Source organism: Amblyomma maculatum, chromosome 8, assembly GCF_055883805.1.
Source record: "Amblyomma maculatum isolate TAMU_Amacu chromosome 8, ASM5588380v1, whole genome shotgun sequence".
NCBI classification, from domain to species: domain Eukaryota; kingdom Metazoa; phylum Arthropoda; class Arachnida; order Ixodida; family Ixodidae; genus Amblyomma; species Amblyomma maculatum.
In genome coordinates this window covers 120,535,468-120,552,263 of record NC_139351.1, presented here as the reverse complement: position 1 = coordinate 120,552,263, position 16,796 = coordinate 120,535,468, and the positions used below count along the sequence as shown (strand labels likewise).

At 50.8% G+C, this 16,796-nt stretch overlaps 1 protein-coding gene across 2 annotated transcripts in view; it reads right to left on the bottom strand.

The window, feature by feature from the left end:
* LOC146182353 (uncharacterized) overlaps window positions 1-13,792 on the bottom strand; it is a 133,754-nt gene extending 119,962 nt beyond the window's left edge. For both annotated transcript variants that reach the window (XM_084577440.1, XM_084577441.1), the window contains exon 1: window positions 13,256-13,792. The gene's annotated coding sequence lies outside the window, so the exon portion shown is untranslated. The remainder of the gene's footprint in view (window positions 1-13,255) is intronic.
* Window positions 13,793-16,796: the final 3,004 nt, after the last annotated feature.

Sequence of the window (16,796 nt, the reverse complement as noted above, 5' to 3'; positions counted from 1 at the left end):
AGGGGACAGCCTTGGCGGGAGTCTGTCGATGGAGAAAAGATCAACTGCTGGCATAGCCCAGCCGCCGCCGGACCCTTTGAGCCCTGCGTAGCTACGTTTACGCTCGAGGCATGCGGGAAGAGAGAGAGAGAGAGAGAGAGAGAGACGGGGTATGGAGCCTTTCTTACACCCGCCGGGCATTCGTAGACTTCACCGAGTGCCCGTTGTTGCTTCTGCGCCTTGCCCAAAAGCTCGCGTACAACACCGCGCTCGGGTTTCTTCTGGAAGCCTATGTTTCTAAACGACCCGCACTGCGTTGTGCTGTTCTCTTTGTGCCTGCCTCCCTCCTCCTTTTTTCTTTTCAAAGACTTGAGCGCCGGGGCGCGAACGATAGGAGGAGGCAGAAAGAACAAGAGCGGTTGCCACGGCTCAACTCGAGAGCCAGGTTGCAAAGGAATTGCCGCCGCTTTCTTTTGATTTGCCTTTTTGTTTGCTTCTCTCTCTCTCTCTCTTTCTCTCTATGGAAGCTAACGGGAAACGGGCGAACCGCTCGTCGCTTGCATTGTTATCCGTTTGCCGCTTCAACGGTATTCCATTCTGAACGCGGCGACTGGCCGGTTCTCTGGCGCGCGGGTCGGCCACGCAGTCGGCTGTGTCGCAGCCCGGGCAAGGCGAACATAAAAATGAAAGCGGACACGCATAAACAAGCGATACACAAGTCAGTTCGATGTTTCGAGCCCTTTTCATACCTTTGCACAATGGAGTGAAAGAAGAAAAAAAAATGTTCGCAGGGGAAGAGATAGGTTGCCAAAAACGAAAAGGAAAGCAAAGAATGGGCAGGTTGCTCAGGGCTTCATTTTACCGCCGGCAAACGCATTGCGCATATATGTACCTGCCTGGTATATGGGTGACGTGAATGTAAGGGTCCTGGCCGGCTGATTCTGATATCACTCTGCCATATGAAAAGAGAGAGACCCGGGCTCCTGCCACACATAATTACGTAACATCAGGCAACCCTACGTCAAGTCAGTGCGTGGCCATGTTAGCTGCCAGTTACCGCCTGCCAACGCCATGCTCATGATTTTTCGCTCACGATCGCCTACGATCGATTTCGGTAAACGGGGCCTTTAACGCTATCACGCTAAAAGGATAAATCACTAAAATTGCATGTACTGCTTCACATGTTGTTATGAAGGCAACCGCTCGAACAATATTCCCCTGCATAGAGCAAACGAAGTATACGACCATTAAAGTGCTGTAAAAAATTTACGCCCTTGAGGGTGCTTTGCCGTGTCTATAACCTCCTTACACCCTCCAGAAAGGGTGCATGAATGTACAAACTTTTAACGGGTGCATAAGTCAGCATTGCACTCTTTAATAGAAAGGGTGCTTCATTTGCACCCTTTTTCAAAAAGGAGGCTGTGCTTGCTATTTACACCCTTGAGGGAGCTTTGCCGTGTCGATAACTAATCCCCTTACACCCTCCAGAAAGGGTGCATGAATGTACCAACTTTTAACGGGTGCATAAGTTAGCATTGCACTCTTTTATAGAAAGGGTGCTTCATATGCACCCTTTTTCAAAAAGGATGCTGTGCTTGCTGTTTCGCCATTAGCGCATGCTGCATTGAGGTGAAGCCTACTTAAGATGTTTGAAAGCGGTCCATGTAGAAAGGGCAAAGTACATAAGCATGTAAATATGCCCGCCCCGCCCATATTGGAATCATTGCCATGCATCCATACTGGGTGTATGGATATGTCCTTAAACATGAACGGCAACGCCCAGTAGGACTATGCATACACACTTCTTTTTTATTATTATTACAGATTACAAATTTGGGCTGCGTAAGGGGGGTTGGCGCCCGTCCCTGTCGTTATCTGAGAACTGGCTAGATTCGTAGCGGCGGCGGTGGTTCTGAGCGGACGCGAATATCGCGACGAGTGACACAATTTCGTGCGCGAGCCCTTATCGTCCCGACTGACAGCGCAGGCGCCCGCTGAGACCAGTTTCCTCAAACGCGCAGCAGCGCCTCAGAGGACGGCCGGAATTCGAAGGAGGAAAAAGCGCGCTGAAGTCGAAACCGGGACCTCATTTTGGTGTCAGATCATTCAAATCAGGCCACGAGGGGACGTTTTGTTCTTCGTTACGTCTTTCCTATTTTTATTTTAGATGAAACTTGAGTTACTTGGTTTACTAACTAGCCGCAGTTAAAGCTGCATCAGAGCTATAACAAAAAATGGCATAAGCAGATCTTGATGAGAGTCGGCCTTCTAGAAAGTCATGCTGAACTCGTGTCAAATTTAACCCGGTTACAGCGATGCGTAATTCAGTCTCCTCAATGGTAGGGTCCCGAAACTTCTTTCTTCTCACTGATTTCCTCTCAGTTACAGCGATAACACTGCGCCATTGCTCTGTTTGAATTAACCGCCCTAGGTCACGTGAACTGTGACGTCAGATCTGTTGTGTCAATGAGGAGTAAGACATGTAAGATCCAAGATTGTTACTCGAGTCTGGCGTCCGTATGGTGTTTTCCCACTAAAATGTTCGGCAGGTGGTGCTTTGACAAGCATAGTTTAGAAGAAACGCAAGTCAGACGGACTCGCGGATTCCCCTCGTTACGAATTGGTATTTGCCAGCTGCGAAAAGAGCAGACTAACCAATTTTCAGGACGGTGAATGTTGGTTGTCCATTTCGGGAGCACAACTCAATTTAACTCGATGTATTTGCTCCGACATGGCATCAATACCGGGGACGGATGCCTCCGCAGCGATCGGTGAGGCGGATGACGGCATTTGCCGATGAATGACTGAATGAACGCGACGCGCAGGAGGGGCGGAGATATGTGACACACTGACATTCTCAAGGAGGACGGTAGACGGCACAGCCCGGGTCGTCGTGCCAGCCGCCCCCGGCAGCGACGACGGAAACGACTGGGTTTCGTATCCGGCTATTAGATGCACCCGGAAGAGCCCCCCGCGGAACAGAGGCGCCAGACGTGTAATCATCAGCTGCCACCTGTCATCGAGGCTGAGGTGTGTACGAGAGAAAGAAATCGTAAAGAGGGCACGAAGGAGATAAGAGCACTGCAGCTAACAACGAATGAGAACGCGGCAGACATACATAGAGGGGCTTGTATACGTGACACCTATTGCAGGACAAAGCGCCGTTGCTTTCCAGTCGAGCGCGCGGTATCGTGACGAAGCTTCATTTGCGAGCTGGGTGTTATAGTGTATACAAGGCATTACCGGGACATGCTGAAGCGGGAAAGGCACTATGTTGAAGCTCTGCTTCTTTGACATAGCGAAGACCTAAACTGGTCCAGCCGAGTGGAAACCACTAGGTGTAGACGTGCACTCGCTACTGCACATGCGCTGTGCCAACCCTGCTGGTCATGTATGCGATCACGCTCGTAAGACACACCCGCCATGTTAAACGTATTACCCCAGCATTTGATGCGACTTGAGTGGCCTATAGCTTAGCCTATATCTGAGGAAAAACAATGTGATGACGGTTCAACTCTTTTAAGCCTCGATGTGCGTAGCGAAAGACACCAAAGGGATTGTTCACCAAGTCCCACTCGAACGTTCTCGTCGCCGATACACAGGCTGCAAACCGTGCATGTGTGATCCGCGATTAGGTGCGTCCTCTTGGCGTCTTTGGAATATTCTTGTTCTATTTGATCGGCTTCTCCTCCCTCTCCTCTCTTCCCTTCTTTTCCCTTCTGTGACTCGGAGCAACTAATTGATTGGTTCACAGGAAGGGAAAGGCGCATGCAGTATCTGTCACACTTGTTTCAGTGGGCACCTGAACCGCGCCGTAATGGAATGGAGGAAGGTGGGAGCAACTAGCTGCCATATGGTTACGACGCATGCGTAGTAGTGACTAGCGACGTTTACCCGAAATGCGTCACTGACTAGCTTTCGCTGCAAAACACCTCGCTTCGGAGCGCGAACCTCATATTTGACGCTCGTGCTTAAACACTCGCTGCCGAAACTGGTGGTGGTGGTAGAAACATTAACTGCCAATATTACAGAAGGTGGGGCCACATTGCCCCCTACATGGCATTTGAGAGCCCCCTCTGGGCTTCGAAACTTGTCATCGAGCCGCTAAATTGAGTCGAATTGGAATACTTGTTGCCTTCGAAGGTTACATACGCAGTTTTCGGCGGCTGTTGTCGATGCGTTTGGTAAAGTACAGCGTGTGAGAGTTAGGATAAGGGCTGTGAACAGCAGAGACAGAGCGGGACGAATATTTGTCTGCAGCTCCGTCGGCAGGCCCCTTATAGTTGACCCTCCGTTCATTTAAGGTCTCAATAACCCCATAATAACCCCATAAGGTCTCATAATAACCAATAACCCCATACAGCAGAGAGTGCAAGCAAAACTTTGCTTCTTGAAAAAAAAAAAAATGCCTTGCCTCACTAGCGACATGTATACGCGCAAAGACAAAGCTGGACACGACGCCGCTTCATGTGGGACAAAATTCTGGCGCCACTTTTATGCACCACCAATGTTTATGCATGTAACCACCGTGCAGAGGCCGCTGCTATCATGGCATTTAGTGTTCACGGATGCGTGATATGGTAATTCTTCTAGAAAACAGAGTTCTCTGAGCAACAATTGACAGGATCATTAACTACTGTACATTAGTAACAGTCAGGACATCCCCCCCTCCCGTTTAGTTTTGTACCTGTACGATGTCAGCTCAGAGAGTCTCAGGTGGTCAAAATTATCCGGATCACAGCACTACGATGTTCTTCACAGCCTGAATAGCTGCGGGACATTGACCCGCATAAATGAAATCTTAACTACGAAAGACGGTTCTGAGGAAAGTTACTGCTTCTGTTTCTCAAATGTCAACCTTTACATGCGGGCGGAATAAGGCATGCACGAACAACGTAGGCATCCAAAATCCATCGCGATCCACTACGGTGCCAAGACACGGTTGCGCGCGCATCGACGTGGTCACGTGAGTACAGCGGTGACGGTGTTACGTAACTTCCGCCGTCACTGCTGGTACGAATGAGCCAATGCACATGCGCACTGAACGTGCTAGGTTGGGTCGGTGGCTCTGGCTGGGATCAGTGTCCGTGTATTGACGTCTCTCAGCTCTGAAAGCAGGAAGCGTGCGCACCCCAGATGAAGCGCCATTCTACGAGACAAAACATCTCAGTGAGGAGGCACCACCGCTGGAGTAAGCGCGAAAGACAGCCATCAAAGACCACGGTCTCTTGCCTCTTCCCCTCCACCTCTCTCACCACCGCCGCCACCGGAGAGCGTGGGGCCGTGCATCGAACATGAGGAAGGGAGCGAGGCATGCCAACGATAGTTGCGCCACCGAGGTTGCGCCGCGTCTTATCAGTTTGGTGCAGTGAAGGGGAAGGCACATACCACGGTTGCAAGCAACACACTCTGGATCATGTAAAAGCTATTATACCTAGTACAAGAATATCGATGCCCGCCGCCGACGAGCACGGCAATTATCGGCGCCAGCTGGTGCAAACTAATCAACTTATACCTTGCATCCACTCATTAAGTAATTTAATGGATACTCCGAACAGCTCCATCCACATGAAAAAAAAAAAAAAAAAATCCGCTCCACGAACTGAACTTATGACGTATACACCGAAAATAACCCCGCGATCACCATATGGAGGTAGATGGCGGTGCGGATGGCCTCAGAGGTCAGCGGCTATCATCGTGAAAAGGAGTATTCGGAGCATTTCAAGAGCTGCTGCTTTCTGCGCGCTGGGAATACGGAAACCTACAGAGCCGTTTCCGAGCAAAATAACCTAATACAACCAAAAGGCCTCCGAGATATCTTTCTTTTTAAGAAGAAGAAGGGGCAGTGGTTTGCTTTGTGCGGGAGGACTAAAATAAATCGAAGTTTATGTAAAAGAAAAAAAAAAATCTTCCATTCCGTGAAAATTCATCCGCTCTTGAGTGCGACCCATGGAGCATCAGCGGCCGTGCACGGAACTAAAACGTGACCGGCTAGATCGCTGAACGTATAGTACCCGGCCCACCATTCGACCCGGCCGTGTTTGCTGACTGAGCAGCGGGGTCTTCTTCGCCGTCAAGGTGAGCACACTGCCGCCTCCGCTGTGACGCACGCTGTCGTAAGTGCACGCAGTCGGACCCGGTGAAGAGAGGCAAGGTAAACTTCCGGATCGTGTCCGTGTGCGTAAGGAGGCAGTCCGTGACGCCCAAAGCGAGGACATCTTCGAGGGCGGACAGCCGCCGTGCCTCAGCCTGACCGCGTGCGCTTCACGTGCAAGGCCCCCGGTGTCTGTGGTTTCGAGCCCCGATGGTCGTGACAAGGACGACAAACCCATGTATATACATGTAGGCCTGACATCATTGGCGGGGACATGGAAGGACGTCTTTCTCGTTACCTTGTCCGCGCTTTCGGGAATGTGTACTGCGTTAATTTGAAGGGAGCGATATAAGGACAGACTGTGAAAAAGGCTGACCGCCGAAGAATTGACGCGTTTGAATTGTGGTGCTGGCGAAGACTCTTGAGAGTTCCTTGGACTGCCAGAAGATCAAATCAGTCGACATTGTCGACCATAAACCGTGACTGCTCATTGGAGGGTAAAATTCTAAAGTTAAAGCTCAGCTAGTCATCTGACCAGAAGAGAGGAGTCGCTGGAGAAAGATTTGATGTTGGGAAAAGTTGAGGGTCGCCGGAGAAGGGGTAGGCAGCGAACACGATGGTTAGATGGCATCCTCGAGGCACTGCAGATGAAGTTGTGTGATGTTAGGAAGATAGTGAGAGACCGGAAAGCATGGCGTGACATGGTCCATAGGGTCACGAAGAGTCGGACACGAGTGAACGACTGAACTGAACTGAACTGAAAAAGGTAAAAGAAGAAAAGAAATCAAATGCAGGTGTCGCCACGGCAGCCTAATTTCGTCACTAAACTGCTGCAAGTTGCCAACTTTAACGTGGATCTCAGAGGCTGTGGCTACACTAGTACTCCCTTAGTGACGGGGATCACGGAGTCCTTTTTTATGTAAACATCACGCGTTTGATTCGCGCAGCTGAATCTTTTTAATGCTATTTCTTTGCAATAAATGCGTTTCTACTGCCGAACAAGCGTCAGCACAGCCAGGAGCAGCCATGAAGTCGTGTTGCGCTCATTTATAACGTAGTGAAGTGCACTATACACGTTTAATCGATATAAGCTGAAAGTACGCGGCTTCTATTACAGTTGCAAAATGGTGGAGTAGCGCATAGGACAGTCTGATACGCCGAATGCTTTCCAGGAAAAGAGACCTGAGTGCTGAATGCACAATATGACTCAAGTCACACGAAACTCCCCGCGGTAATGTCACCAGTCCGCATTAGAAGGCAGCCGTTTATCGCTTGCTGTGAGAATCGGACGCCGGAACTGTAACAAGCCTCTTTCGCACACTCACTCACACTCCCGACCTCCCTTTAGCGACCTCACATGTCTGTAGAGTTTGTATGTACGCGCACGCCGTGTCTGTTAGTGGCGCTGTTTAAGTGTGTGATCGACATTTCTCCTGTCTGCTGATTGACGGAGCCCCTGTTTGTCGACAAAATGGCAGCGCCGGCCGCTATACTCTTACGAAGGACACCAGTTGTCAGCAGTGAGGGGAGCCGGTAGACCAAAACCGCAAGGCATTTGGAAACGAAAACAAAACTAAACAAAACAAAAAACGATCGAACGAGAATCCGCTTCTTCCTTTGTACTCGTCTTTGCTTCGATTGGTTTTTGCTTTAGGCATGGCACAGCTTGGGAAAGCCCGCAGTATGCCTAAATACCGCGCGGACTTGTCAGGCGGCTGTGTGCGTAGCTTGTCGCTGCGTACACAAGTAGCATGGACGTCGCAATAGCTCTTGGGCGTCACGCGGGAGCCGTCGCGCATTCCCTTGGCTGCCGCCTGTCAGTCACGCTCCAGAAAAGGCGTCGCTTTCGCGAGCGTAGGTGTACATTTGCCAAACGGTATTTGCTCGATAAATGGCGCGTGTTGTTACAGGGCGGCCAAGCTGAGCCTGTCGAAAATGAAAGCGCCGTGGCGTGCGCGCACACGCAAAGTCCTTGTAACCGTTGCGAACAAAAGCGCGGCGTCGAGAATCGTATACGTGTCTTAGAAAAAAAAAAAAAAAAGCGTGAACGACTGGAGAAAGCTACGAGTGTCGGAAGCAAACAAGCGGCCACCACCTTTAGCTGCGACGTAAAGACTCGTCATTACGACTAAGCCGATATGTGCTCGCGCGACACGAGGTTGAGGTTAATAAAAACAGCGCGAACAGGAAGATATAAGACAAGATAGAAGGAAGCTACAGGACAAGCGCTGACTCACAACTCAGCCTTTAATCCGAGGCCCAGACAAAAACAAATGTGACGAAAACGAACCTTTCGCGTGAAACACCCTCTTTGTTGCCCAAAAGGTACCGAAACCCGGTTTGGGAGGTTTCGGATTTCGCCTTCATCGAAACGGGGCGATCGAGGTCGGAATTGAGCCCGCGACTTGCATGGTACTAACAGCGTACCCACGGAGGGTATACAGTCAAATCTTTGATACCATGCTGCTTCGTTCTGATCAATGGCAATTGGCAGCTGCGAAAAAAGCCGCCATTTTTTTTTTAATTTGGTTCGAAATGGCCCCGCTTGACTAATGTGCGCGCTATTTTGGGCCGGAAGCTATATTTCAACCAAACTAAATCCTAACTAAATTACTGTAGGACTTCGTATCGCGAAAACGTAAACACTCTCTCTTGGATTAATGGTCAGCTTTCTACGTTTCCGCGTACGTACATTGTGCGCCGGCCACCGCCAGTACACGACCTGCGGTGCAAGCCGGTCTCGTTTCAAGTGCCCGTAAAGGTCAGCGGGTGCATAAAAAGAAAGACGCAGCGCCGTACTCTAGAGACCGGTCACCAATTGTAGCCTAACTGCGTGCGTGCGTTAACAGGCACAGCAGGGCTTCGGCGCCGTCCGCACAAAACCATGTTTTTTTTTCTACCCATACCTTCGAAACTCGGCCCTCTTCTGTTAACTCTGCGTCATGGCCAGAATCGTAAGGTTACGGGGTCGTTTTCCCAGCGGTTTCACGAAGGAATGCGACCCTGCATCAAGAACTCGCATTAGGCAGTTCCTGAAAAGACAGCAGAAAGAGTCTGCGCGATGGTCTTTGACCCAGGCGGGCATGCGGACTGTCTTAGGTGACCACATCACGTGATAGACGATAGGGAAAAGTTTAACCACCGATCTGTGGTACAGCCAATTGGCGTTGTGGATACGAGAAATGTAAACGCAGCGCACGAAGGTCAGGTGTTTACTCCTCCGACTTCGCATCTCTGGTTCCTATAGACCGTGGACAAGACACCGAGTTGGCCAGAGCCGATGCCCGCCCAAGAGTATGTAACCACATCCCAAAAACAGTGCCCACTTTATTGAGTCAACAACGCAGAACGGATGAAAGCTGCCGCGCGGACGTCGTCAGCTGACCGGCAGGACTCCTTCACTCCCTTTCCCCCTGAGACTTCCCAGAATGGTCCACACGATAAAGAGAAGCAGAGCAGAGCAGGCGTGGCGCCGACGCAATAAATTATTCAAGTGGACTTCACGGCTGGGGTGCTGCGTGCGTTCCGTTGCCAAGGCCGGTGAGGCCCGCGCCAGGTGTCCCGCCGCGGCCGGCCGCAAAGGCGAGCACCTGTCTCCCGCTAAGTTTGTCGGACGCGGAGATGGGTCCGCCTCAGGACAAACCTGGCTAACTCCCTCGTATACAGCAGCTGCCTGTTAAGGTCTCGTAAAAAGGACTGCGCAGTCTGTGCCCTGGCTCGCCCAAGAGATGACGCGCTGACTCTCTCTACTCTTCCAGGTGCACGGTTTCAAGCACTTGAGAGAGAGACGTTAGAGTGGGCAGGAAACGTATAAAGAACAGATAAATTGTCCAGCTCTCTCTGCTGGATGGCACAACGGGCAGAGAGAAAGATAATTTTTACTTCCACGCAATATTAAGCTTCCAGTGTGTATTTGGCCAAGGTCACCAAAACCAGCTGATCCACAAGCTGGTACGAGGCTAGCTAAGCCTACCACGCGTTGGGAGAGAAAGGCTATGAAAAGTGAGGGGACTGAAGTGCAACGGGCCAGGAGAAAATGCACGCACTATCCTAAATTAGCGAGTGTATCCGACAATTGGGGCACGCGCGGGAGTGTCGAGACACGGTAAAGAAAAGAGCGGGCCGGATCGAGTGTATTGATTAAGGTGTATGCGTTGAAGAATAAGTAAGTTGCGTGGTATCGAGAGATTTGTCCGGAATAGGAAGTTCCCCAAGAATTCCTCTGCTGTCGTCGTACCGAAAGTTATTTTCTGTTTGTACTGTCTGGGATTCGAGCCTGACCAGGAATCTGGCCGGAGGTTACCCATGGAAGGAGATGCAAAAATAGGGATAGGTTTCAGGGCAGCTCGTTCAGGTATCCAGTGCACTCGTTTTGTGCATGACATAACTTACCGATGTCCATGCTGTTGATTGAGGTCTCCTATGTGGGCAAATATAGAGTACAAGCGCTCAGGAGACGTTTGTAATCGAACATTAACGACGCTCTTTTACAATATACGATGCGCGACCTCAGTCAATGACTTTGGTGACAAGGTAAGGCACGAAGCTGTAAAAATAAATTGAAATAATTTTGCTGATGGATAACGCGTGGAGTAGCTATAGCTGTTTGTCTTGGCCCAGCTTTCAGTTTCGCAGCTGTTTCACACATGTAGGATTTTGCGAAGGCGCGGCATTTCTAACATCAGCTTATGGAATTCACAACGTTGCACTGTTGGCTCAAGCATGGTATTGGCAGGTTTCCTCCAGGGCAGGTGTTATTCGCACTTCGGAGCAAGTTGTGGGAAGTGTTCGCCACAAACGAATCAGGCAGCTGAAGAGGCAGTTTGGCGTATGCACATAAATCGTCTCGCTTCAGTAATTGAACTGCGCCGAGTTTTTAAAACCCTCGTTAGGCAAACGGCGTGCGGCTGTGCCTCCTGCTCGACACGTGTGCAGTTCCGCGAATGGGCGACAGCAATAATTCGCAACCGGATGGGCTCACGATGTCAACACCTGCTCAGCCTGCTAAAGCGAAAAGATGCTGTACACAAGCAGGGCACTTTTGAAGAGTTCTGCAGTCGCATTGATCTTCGTTCGCGCAAACAGTAGGGCCGTTGTTTTTAACCTACACCACCTACACTAGTGTAACAAACCTCCTATACCTCCAGTTGATTTTTGCTACACTAGTGTAGCTGGCGTAGGTTAAAAAAAAAAATGCTCCTAGTAAGTGACCTTCCTTCCAAGCTATGCAGAGTCGGCCGCTCGGCCTGGCGTTCTCGTGATTCAGAGCGAGGACATGTCCTTGCCATCTTCGTGCGACTTGTGTTCTCGTTGTACGGAGATCGCGAGAAATAGTCGATTAATCGATTTCATTTTCACTGCGCATTTATCGTAAGCAGGAAGCCACCTAGGATAGAATAAGTGGACGGAAGCATTCGACCTCGGCATCCTGCAATAAGACCTGCCACGGTGTCACCCATAGAGAAAGTAAAATGAAAAACACAAACTAGGTCGTAAAACCCAGAAAGCGGGGACAGAAGTGGCGCAACAAGCTCAGTTTTCATCGAAGCGAAGCACAGCACCTCTGCGCCCCGCAGATAAGCCGCATTAGACTTGTTAACTTCGACGCGATTGCGCGGTCAACGCCTCCCGCTTTCCCAACCGCGGGGAAAAAGAAAAGCAAATTAAAGATAAACGAAAAAATCAAGGATCGGCGATCAAACATCACACGGCCATCAAGACGTAGCTGTCGCCACGCGAGGGAACCCGAATCCATTTGGGAAAAGCGTTGGAGCGAGTTGAACAGGCAACGTTGCCGCAGATCGCCGGCCGCGATTGTCTCAAGCCCCGCGCGAGGGCACGATGCCAATCACGTACGACCTTAGAAGGCCGGCCACATTGCGACGACAACGACGGTTGCCAGATAATCGGAATGCTAGTTTGCAACCTCCCCCTTCTCGCCTTTCAGCTACCGGTACCCGTCAAGCTTCTCTTCATTCGCTCTCTTTAACCCCCAGGATGCTACGGCTGTAAAAATGCGCATCATTCCGGCGTTCTTTTCGCCATGCGCGACACGATATCATAAACATCTGGACAGCCTAACTACAAATGACGAGGTGTAGATAGGCTACCAATCTGTTATTGCTAGAAACTTGCTACTCGTGTTTACTCTCAGATCCAATCGAATCGACTCTCCTTTTTAACTAATAGAACTCATCCGTAACCTGTTTGCGTTCGCTACAGTGAGGTTTCTTTACACAGAGCGGCGGTCAGCGAATTAGTTTATCGAAAGCAACTTTGTTTGGGCTTGCATAGTTCCTGTTTAGCCGAACCTGCCTGGCTAAGAAATGTTTAGCGCCAAGGCTTGAAGCCAGAAATGCCTGCAGAAAGCTGAACTCATTGTGAATAACCTTTCCAGTACGAGTAGCAAAAAAACAGCGCAGGTGAACAACAGAAGATTCAATGCCGTTACAGCAATCTGATTGTCCACGTCGCAACGCATAGGCTGCTATGGCCCCTCCAAGGTCCCGATGTTTGTAGGAGTGCGTTGTATACTGTGATATTAAGCGTGCGATGACAAAGACAGCGTATGCATGCATCGAATCGGAGGCATCAAGCTTAGTCAACACAGCAACTACTGTTCTTTTAAGTCTTGTTCCATATATACTCTGGTGAAACCGGCCGTGGTTTCTTCGTCGCATTCAACCGTAACTCAGAAGGTGACAGTTCTAAGAGGCGCGACTCGGTACACTCGTACCTGAACAAGACCACCATAGTGCCAGGCAATTTCAGGTGCCAGTCGAAAAGTGGCACTGTGTTTGGCTATGCTGATGCCCCTCTTGTTCTGATTGAAAAATAAAAAATTGAGTCATAGCGAGTGCAAGTTGGCAGTACAATCCAGACTAATTAGGCGCCTAAAGAAACAAACTTCCGGTTCAGAAAGTTTCCACATAGACGCGCCGAACTCTCCAGGTGCATGACACGGAGCGACCCGCACCGTGAACCCTTAAAACCCGACACGCGTCGCAAGTCCGCAGCCTCTCCAATCATATACAGAGCCGTAGCCCCCGGCGTGGTTACACCTGCATCGCCGCTACATCACGTCCACTCGCGTCTGTCTACACACACGTTCACTTTTAAGCCGCACCGGCACCGCTGTTGTATCGCAGGGCACCGTGAAAGACCTGAGTGCAATGCACTGACCTTGCTGGCGTAACCAAGGGGGGAGGCAAGGCGGTCCCCGTAGCCCGGCCGAGGACGCTAACCGAAAACACACCGAAGAGGGACGAACGGCGAAGCCACGACGGCCAGCAGTGGCCGCGTTGCAATCCAGGGACGGAATCGTGCCAAATCCTCGCCAATGTCACCACGCACGGGGCTCCAGAACACACAAACACCGGGCACGAGCGAAATCCGAAAGCACAGCCAGAAGACCAGGAGGAGGCTTGGAGAAATGTCGATGGAATCGTGGGATATGTCTGTTATCTTGCGTCGATTGTAAGGGTCGATACAATCCACACTCCGGTGCCAGGTGTACTCTGTGGTCTCTGGAGGACTGCTTCGCCGCCGGGCGGCGGGGTACCGGCGGTGCGTGAGAGTCTCCGCGGCGACTGAACCTGCGCGTTGACTGAGGCAAAAGCGGCCGCGCGGCTCGCTTGCCACACAACTGGGCTTTCATCCTCCTCTCTCTCTATTTTCAAGCCCTCTTCTCTTCGTCTCCCTTACCAGTCGCTCCTTCTCTTTCGCTCTCTTCCTCTCTCCCTCGCCCCGTTCCCGTGTAGGTTCTTTTTGCTCGCGTTCTTGGTTGCCTCGCTTGCGGAGGTCTGCTCTGTTCCACGGGGGGAGGAGGAGGGTGAGGCGGCTGCACGGAGATGCGCCCGGTGCATTTTCACGCTTGGCTTGGATGCCCGGTGGTGGTGCATCGGTGCCACAGGCGGCTTGTCCGGCCCTCGGAAGTGGGCGAGTGGGCATATCGCTGATGGGGGGGGGGGGGGGGGGGGGGGGGGGGGACGAGTGCGGCTGCGCCTTTTTGTCTTGCAGGAGGACTCCTTGATGGCGCCGCGTCGATGCGTGAATGAAGTGAAACGTCTCGCGCGAGCTAGACCTGGGCCGGTCCAGAGATGGAGAAAGCAGAGGTCTATGCGGTAGCTTGCCAGCTAAAATGTTTTTCACCACCACTATCGCAAAGAGGAGCCGTAGTGGAGAGCTACAGAGTAATTTCGACCACCTGGAGATCTTTAACGTGCACTGACATCGCACAGCAGAGCCGTAGTGGAGAGCTACAGAGTAATTTCGACCACCTGGGGATCTTTAACGTGCGCTGACATCGCACAGCACACGGACGTCTCTTCGTTTCGCCTCGCTGTGCTGTGCGATGTCAATGCACGTTAAAGATCTCCAGGTAGTCGAAATTACTCTGTAGCTCTCCACTACGGCTCCTCTTGCGATAGTGGTGGTGAAAAACATTTTAGCTGGCCAGCTACCGCATAGACTTACAGCGAAGCGAGGCGAAACGAAAAGACGTCCGTGCGCTGTGCGATGTCAGTGCACGTTAAAGATCCCCAGGTGGTCGAAATTACTCCGCAGCCCTCCACTACGGCTTCACTTTCTCTTTTTCCACTTTCGCTCCCACCTACCTCCTTTCCTTTACGGCGCGGTTCAGGTGTCCAGAGAACAAGTGTGACAGATACGGCGCCTTTCCTTTTATGTGAACCAATTATTACTATATTATTAATATTACCACTACCATCACTTGTAACGACATACGAGACGTCAGGAATATGGTTTCGAGTGCTACACGTACGCTCACCTATAAACAGCTAACGGCTGGGTGCGGGAAAGTGAGAGGCGGTAAAAGAAAGCAGGTTATCCCGTCTAGGGGAAATGGAGATGCAGGAGGCGCTAGCATAGAGAAAGGGCCCTAGGACCACTGACTTTAAGTAGAAATTGGAATTTCTTTTTATTGAAATATTACTACTCTGAATTCCTCTGTAGTCTACTGCTCTTGGTCCAGCAGTGCTGAGCCAAGAAAGACCACAAGAGTAGATGTTCATGACCCGGAGCAGTTGTCTTGCTTCTGCTCCAGGGCGCATAGCGATGACCTTCTGGTAAAGCATCAGCCTCGCATTCGGGAGACACCAGGTTCGATCCCTTGTGTCGTCGGGTACCCACCGGTTTTCAATGAACACAAGATTTCCCCTGACCCATTGGTCGGCTCTTCTGAGGTGTAGTGCTTGAGAAAGGCTCATGGACCAAAAAAGGGCCATATATGGGCTTCTGCAACGCGAGGCGGACTTGTAGTTTTCCGATGGCGGAGCGAATCACTGGCCCATCGGCGCAGCTTTTTTGAGGGGGGGGGGGGGGGGGGGGGGGATGTTTATACAGTCCGTGGTTAGACGAAAGGGGAGCTCTGAAAATGAGCATGCTGTTAAAAACAGCCGAGCGATTACAGCCTGTGTGCTATCGAACGATGAGGTTGTCATTCATCATTGTCTGATGGCCTTGCGTGCAGGGCAGGCTCTAAAGACTAATGGGGGTGGGCGAATGTTCGAAAATTTGGGATAGCAAATCGAATATCCTCTTACTCGATTCATCGAACGAATCAGCTCCACGAAGCGGTCTTGTAGCGTGGCGGCTTTCATAATGCTCGTCCATGCCCTCAGAGATCAGATAAGTAAACCTGGGTTCGCTGTCCAAGATAAGCAAACCCGGGTTCGCTGTACAGTCTCGGAGACCATGGCTTCTATATATAGCACCCGCCTCTGTCGTGCTCAGGTTTGGCACTGTGTTTATTATTGCAACTTGTCCTGACTCAGTGAGATTCTTTAGTTCCTGTAGACAGCAACTGTATAGAAATTTAGAGAGAAGGATAGATTTCGCCAAAGGAATGGTCACAAACACACGAGGGCAAAAGTGCGGGCATAATTTTGCGTTGCCACGATGTCGATCATGTTTCATCGCAAGAAGTTAATATAGAACCGTGAACTCCAATATCGGTAGTCGTCGAAGGAGTATTGAGCTAATGAACCCTTTATCTGAGCGCTCGTACGCATTTCATGACATAAGCGGCAAAAAGTAATACCAGATATCAGCAACTGAGGCTTCGCCTCAACCCTTATTCAGTGCTCTTTCATACTGTGTAGCTATCTTTCTCTTTTTCTACTCTGGGTCGCCATTGATACAAGTTGCACATGGTCATCGTAAATAATCTCACTATAGTTATCACAGTTCACTACGCTCGCCTGGTAAAAATTCGGAAGTTATCGCCATTTTGGTGTCCGCATCTATCTTTGCCCACGAGCCTTTATTTGCGCACCTAAAAAAGCTCGGACCCTCCCACGCGTCGGTATGCTGAAATAACAAACGAGACAAGCGTTCATTTCTCGAACCTCCGAGGCAAAGTGCAGGCTCCATGGGGACCTGGCTGTGTGCGAATTCGCCGAATCTCATGTAAGACAAACAAGGGGCGCTATACTTCTCGTGTTGTGTCTTCGGCCTTCACAGGACGTTTACTACTGGCCTTGGTCTCCGTGAGTCGGTGTAAGCGTCTGCAAACCGGAAGAGAGAGGCTTCTTCGTGACTGAGTGAGCGACCAAGGCCAGGGATGCAGAACGCGGGGTCTTCGCGGAGGCGCTATACAGCACGGGCGAGGGCGTTCTCTGAAGGGAGAAACAGCCGAGAACGTGTGTGTTTAATTCTCGAAAGTGTTTGAACAAGCAGCTACAAGAAGTATAATGTTCGCAGG